This window comes from Scyliorhinus canicula, chromosome 4 (genome assembly GCF_902713615.1).
Source record: "Scyliorhinus canicula chromosome 4, sScyCan1.1, whole genome shotgun sequence".
Classification (NCBI taxonomy): domain Eukaryota; kingdom Metazoa; phylum Chordata; class Chondrichthyes; order Carcharhiniformes; family Scyliorhinidae; genus Scyliorhinus; species Scyliorhinus canicula.
Genome location: NC_052149.1, coordinates 152,607,325 through 152,614,095, shown reverse-complemented (window position 1 = coordinate 152,614,095; position 6,771 = coordinate 152,607,325). Strand labels below are relative to the sequence as shown.

The following is a 6,771-nucleotide window of genomic DNA, read 5'->3' as shown; positions in this document are numbered from 1 at the left end:
CACTCCATTATATACATGGATGTATATTATGACATTGCTCTCATTGTAATGTTCTGGTCAGATGGCCTGATTTATATTACAAGAATACTTGCGGCTAAAGATATAAATGATTTATTAACATTATCTATTGATCAACTACAAAACAACAGATAAATAACAGTATGATCATGCACAAGCAACCTCTCTCTTCCAGCTCTCCAGTCAGTCTGAGATCACCTGATTCTGACACTCACTTATATACTAATGAGTCTCCTAGTGGTCAGTCGGTAAATTACGACACAACCATGATATCGTGTATGCGATCTGTTGTAAAATCAAGCACAACACCATAAGACCATAATACGTGCAGGGCCGGCTCAAGGCACCGGCAACTCGGGCTGTTGCCCGGGGCGCCATGTGCTTGGGGGCGCCAGAGACTCGGGTCCCGCGCATGCGCAGTTGGGCCGGTGCCAACCAGCGCATGCGCGGTGGCCGCCCGCCCCCAGGGCGGCCCCCCGGCTCGGTCCGCCCCCCCCCGCTCCCCTCGGGTCCGCCCCCCTCGGGTCCGCCCCCTCGCCCCGCCCTCGGGCTCGCCCCCCCACCCCGCCCTCGGGTCCGCCCGCCCCCCGCGTCTGCCACCCCGCGTGTCCGCCCCCCCCCCGTCCCCCCCTCGGGTCCGCCCCTCCTCGGCGCCGCCCCCCCCTCGGTGCCGCCCCCCCCCTCGGCCCCGCCCCCGGCCCCGGCCCGCCCCCCCCCGGCCCCCCCCCCGCCCCCCCCCGGCCCCCCCCCCCCCCCGGCCCCGCCCCCCCCCCCCCCGGCCCCGCCCCCCCCCCCGGCCCCGGCCCCGGCCCCGGCCCCGGCCCCGCCCCCCCCCCAAGGGCGCCGAAGTTCAGCTTGCCCGGGGCGCCAGCAACCCTAGAGCCGGCGCTGAATACGTGGGAGCAGAAGTAGAGCAATCGGCCCATTGGGTCTGCTCCATCATTCAATGAGATTGTGATTGACATATCTATTCCTCAACTCCACTTTCCTGCCTTATCCCCATAACGCTTGATTCCCTTACTGCTCAAATCTATCTCAGCCTTGGTCATGCCTAAGACCCAACCTCAACAGCTCCCACCGGTAAAGAATTCCACAAATACACAAACCTCTGAGAGAAGTAATGTCTCCTCATCTGTGGCTTAAATAGGTGACCCCTTACTCTGAGATTATGCCCTCTGGTCCCATACTTTTCCCACAAGGGTAAACACCTCTCAGCATCTACCCTGTCAAGCAACCCCCCCCCCCCCCCCCCCCCCCTCACAGGCCTAGGAATCCTACATGCCGTAATAAGGCTGCCTCTCAATCTTCTAAACTTCAATGAGTACAGGCCCAACCTACGTAACCTCTCACAAGAAAATACTCCAATATTGGGATCAACCGAGTGAAGCTTCTCTGGACCGCCTCCAATGCTAACATATCTTTTCTTAGATAAGGAGACCAAAATCGGTTCACTGTATTCCAGCTGTGGTCTAACTAGTGCCTTGTATAGTTTTAGTAAGACTTTGCCATTTTGTACTATGTTTCTTTTGAAATAAAACGCTGTTTTTATCTGTAAATGTTTAGCTTTTGGCATTTGTCTATTAGTAGAATTTTATCCCATTAAGACTCTTTGAACCAAATAGACATCAAAGGCAGATAAATTCCTTTGTGATGTCACAAGGTAGATGATGTGACATCAGAGCAGTTATCGTAACATCACAAAACACTGTCAAATGTAAATTGTGGAAGGAGAACTTGGTCCCCAACCCTGCCCCACCATGCTCATCTCCTGTTAAAAGTTGAGGGTCTGTTAGCTTGATATTCTCGGGGAACTGGCTGATGCAAACGTAAGTTAAATTGCCAGACATATTCCTCAGTTAGAAGGTAGTTTAAAAAAGATGATCGGTTTAATGACGCTCACTGACAAATGGTCACCTCTTGGAACAAATACTTGGGGCGGGATTCACCACTTGAGATACTAAATGCTGATGCAGGCGGCTAAATTGCAAGTGTTCAGTCCCAGAGCGATTCAGGTCCCATTAATGGGTTAGGACCGGCGGCATGTAGAACTTGCGCAATTCCAGTGCATGCCGACCCTCAACCTAGCCAGGATGATGCCTCCGGTTGCGCTGGACTACGCCCATCTCATTGATGGGTTGGCTAGGGTCAGAGGGCATCTGGGGGGTGGCCTATTGGGATACCCATATGACCCATGTTGTTAGGTTCACAGTGAGCAGGAAGGCACGGTGCTGTAGTGGTTAGCACTGCTGCCTCATGGCGCCGAGGACCTGGATGTGATCCCGGCCCCGAGTCACTACCCGTGTGGAGTTTCCACATTCTACCCATGTCTGCGTTGTTATGGGCCAGGGTTTAGAGAAGCCAAAGTCTATCATGGAATTCACCTGACCCACAACTTTTACTAGATTGTGGTGTGGGGAGCACGCGGCCCACTCTACAGGTGTGGTACAGCAGAAATGGAAAAGTATTTTTGAAAGCAAAACAATGTTTATTCTATGGCTTTTAAAGCAGACCAAGGCACGCCAGCAGCGCGGGTTCAATTCCCGTACCAGCCTCCCCGAACAGGTGCCGGAATGTGGCGATTAGGGGCTTTTGACAGTAACTTCATTTGAAGCCTTGTGACAATAAGTGATTTTCATTTTTATTTCACCCTGCAGCAAACAGCCTAAAATGAAAGCAAAAAGCTGACAAACAGCCCAGCTCCACGCACACTCTGACATCACTGATCAACACCAATTTCGCAAAGGTACATTTCTTAAACACCTATTTCTTTTTTTTTCTTTTTTTTTTATAAATGTTTTTATTCAGTTTTCATATTTTATATTGAACAAATTACAAATTGTTAGGAGAAAGAAAAAAAAAACACGCAAAAATTAACATACATATTTACAGGTAAGCATCTTCGTAGTAGTAACTGCGCCCCCCCCCCCCCCTCAACATGTTTATTTAGTTTGGTTTTGGGCCTTAGCTAGCCATCGAACCCCCGTAACGAACCTGTAGCCCCCCCCCTCCCGCTACCTTCCCCCGACAAACACCTATTTCTTAAAGGTACTCTCACATAACAGCGTGGGTCTCACCCCCACAACCCAAAGACGTGTGGGATAGGTAGATGGACCACGCTAAAATTATCCCTTAATTGGGAAAAAGAATTAATGTAAAAACAAAAACAAAAAAATTAACAGTGGGCAGTCAGTAGCACGTGCAGAGTGGTCTGTGCTCGGCTACCCCGACCACATGGTCCACATTCTGACCATCCCCTGCTCCTTCCCCCCAGCCCTGGCAGACATACCCCAGCCAGACACACAACTGTCAACATACTATAGCGATGCTGGACACTGTTTGTACCCCCTTCCGCACCCTCAGCAGCCATGATGCCTGTTTCCCGATTTTAAATACCACAAGTGAACCTCACCATTGGTAATTCCACCTGGCATCGTCGAAGGCCTGAAAAAGATTGGGCTGGACCGTTAATAATATGGCAACAGCATTTACTGTACCATTTGCATTCCAACGTCAGCATGTAGTGTAGAACGCATTCACACCACTGTCACGGGACTAGAGCGTGACATTCCGTTTACACCAGCATCAACTTCGATTTTCAGCTGAGTCCAAATTCTCTGCCAGATCGTATTTCACAATTCTGGTGTCGCTGGATGGAGGTTCCTGCCTTTGGTGATTGACTGGTAAGAAGCAGAGACAAGGGGCGGTATTCTCCCCTACCCGGCAGGGTGGGGGGTCCCGGCGTAACGGAGTGGCGCCAACCACTCCGGTGTCGGGCCTCCTTTAGCGGCTAGGCCCGCGCCGGAGTGGCTCCCGCTCCGCCAACTGGCGCCAACGGCCTTTGGCACCACGCCGACCGGCGTCGGGGCTGGCCGAAAGGCCTTCGCCGGTTGGCATGAGTCCGCGCATGCGCCGGAGCGTCAGCGGCCGCTGATGTCACCACCGGCGCATGCGTGGTGCCCCCACGGCACAGGCCTGCTGGCCGATCGGGGAGCCCCGATCGCAGGCCAGGCCACCGTGGGGGCACCCCCCGTGGTCCGATCGCCCCGTGCCCCCCCCCCCCCCCCCCCCCAGGACCCCGGGGCCCGCTCCCGCCGCCTGCTCCTGCCAGCACAGAGGTGGTTTAAACCATGTCGGCGGGAGAGGCCTGAGAGCAGCCGGAGAATCGCCACGGGGGGCCCGCCAACCAGCGGGGCGCGATTCCTGCCCCTGCCGATTTCCGGGTGGCGGAGAATTCCGGCCACGCCGGGGGAGGGATTCGGGCGATTCCTTGACCTTGTGGGGGGTCGGAGAATTTCGACCAAGATTAATCATCAAGATTGGGCAGCACGGTAGCATGGTGGTTAGCATAAATGCTTCACAGCTCCAGGGTCCCAAGTTCGATTCGCGGCTGGGTCACTGTCTGTGCGGAGTCTGCACGTCCTCCCCGTGTGTGCGTGGGTTTCCTCCGGGTGCTCCGGTTTCCCCCCACAGTCCAAAGATGTGCGGGTTAGGTGGATTGGCCATGCTAAATTGCCCGTAGTGTCCTAAAAAACAAGTAAGGTTAAGGGGGGGGGTTGTTGGGTTACGGGTATAGGGTGGATACGTGGGTTTGAGTAGGGTGATCATGGCTCGGCACAACATCGAGGGCTGAAGGGCCTGTTCTGTGCTGTACTGTTCTATGTTCTAATTCCTAATCTGGGGCTAGATTCTACGATTTTAAGACTAAGTGCTGACGCCATTGTGATAACTGGTCTTTTACGCCAGGAAAACTGTTTTGCTGGCATAAGCCGGCATAGAGCTCGCAGCTCTAGCTGCCGATACATCCCCAGCACTTCCGGTTCAGAGGCCTCTCCATGGGCACGGCAGTGGCCTGCAGTGGCCGAGTCGTGCTCCATGGCTGACTCAGCCCGCGGACCTGGACCGCCAAAGTGGTTGTGGTGATATAACCACTGTAGTTATGCGTACTTGCAGTAGGGGGATGTATGCCTGTACCTGTTCCTCCGGTAAGCCCCTGCCGGCTAGCTCCGCCCACAGGGAGCTTGTGTATAAATATGCGTGTGAGTCACTCAGACCTTTAGTCTACAGTTGCAGATGGAGGGACAGCATCGTACAACAATAAAGCCTCTATTGTACTAGTCTCTCGTCTTTGAGTATAATTGTTAGTGCTACAGTGGTGACCCCCTCCGACTGCTCACGCGCCCCAGACCGCCCACCCACATTACCCCTGGCCCCGAATAAAGCCCCTGCTGCCCGCCGATCGCCCTCTCCCGGTTGTGGCGCCACCAGACTGTTTCCACAACCGCCACACGAGGATCCCAGACGGTGTGAACACACGTAACCCTCGCTTTGGGAACTCGACTGGTTAGGAATGGAGCATCGCAGGGCAGGGCAGGCCTCAGGCAATGGCCTGAGATTGTACATTTGCTAGGAGTAAGCTCGTCAGAGGGGCTTTGAGTCCGCGTTGTTTCACTCTCACCTTCAGGCCTGCACGTTCTCCACGCATCCTGGGGTGACTGCTTCTTTACAAGCCTGGGAGATAGTGAAAGTGTGCAGGTTAAGGGTATAACAGAGGGTCTTCACTCTGGTTGGTGTGTGGATGGAGGATTTGCTGCCTTGCTTGTAGTTCCTGCGTCGGTAGATGTGTCTGCGCGGTCGAGTGATCCAGGTCGCTGTCGGGCTGCGTTTTGGCTTCACCAGTCGGTGGATGTCCAGACCAAGCTCTGGCGTGGACAGGTCAAAGACCGGTAAGTGGATGGCATCTCTGGGGTCACGGTTAATGATGAGGCGGTGGCCATGTCCCTGTGTTGGAGTCCGCCGGGTCCTTTCCAGATCACTTCTGGATCTTCTAGGGGTTAGTTTTAACTCTGTCCTTCGCAGTTGCAAATAAATGTATGGGCGTGTGGTCAAGCTGGTGGGCAAGGGCTTTGTGGCATTTCACTGATATATTCATTTTACTTGCCTGAATTCAGGTCACTTGTTCTAGAAGAATAGAGGCCCGATGTAAATGACAATGGACTGGCCCAGTGAAAAAGAAACTGCAAAAGATTAACTTCTTTTTAAATGGGTATGGTCTTTGTATTCATTGTTTTGATCATTTTTATCTTTTCCCTGTTTCCAATTTAGAAATAAATTAACAGGAGATCCAACATCAGCCAATGACAAACCCAAATGAATTGGAGGTTTAACATTATCGAGTGACGAACTGAGGCTAATACATTTGAGTATGAATCAGCAATAATCCTGCCTTTCAGCCAGGACAATGAACACTCATTAACATCCCTGCTTGACAGGAAGGCCAAGGTAAATCACTCATGCTCTCAAAGGAAGAACGAGCAATCAACCAAGCCTCAAATTAACTCCCAACAACCGTCAGCGCTGATTTCTGTTCAGAGGAACATTAAACATCAATTGGCAACGATACCATACTGCCAAGAGACTAAAGTGCGGCCAACATCAATCCTGAACTAGAGGCCATAAACTTCAATGAGATTGAATCTGGTCTTAAAGCAGATCCTAGTTCAAGTAATGATAATCCCAGTGTAACTGAGTTGACCAAACCTCACCCACTAGGATTCTAATGTAACAAAAACTCCAACCCCAATCATTATCAATCCCAAAATTTAAAAAAAAGAGGTTGAATTTGGGACTGTAACAATTCTAATCTCATAAATATCTCTCACGATTTCCAACAGTAAGCAACCACATTGCTATCTAATTTTGGTTAACAAGAATCCCGGAAAGCTCAGCGTTAATCAAGTGTTCATGTTGGTTAAT

General features: G+C 52.2%; 1 long non-coding RNA gene across 1 annotated transcript; it reads left to right on the top strand.

Moving 5' to 3' along the window:
* Positions 1 to 2,720: 2,720 nt before the first annotated feature.
* On the top strand, positions 2,721 to 6,491 carry LOC119965088. The gene is made up of 2 exons (XR_005460428.1): positions 2,721 to 2,761; positions 6,121 to 6,491. It is a non-coding gene; the product is annotated as an uncharacterized LOC119965088 (long non-coding RNA).
* The last annotated feature ends 280 nt before the right edge of the window (positions 6,492 to 6,771 follow it).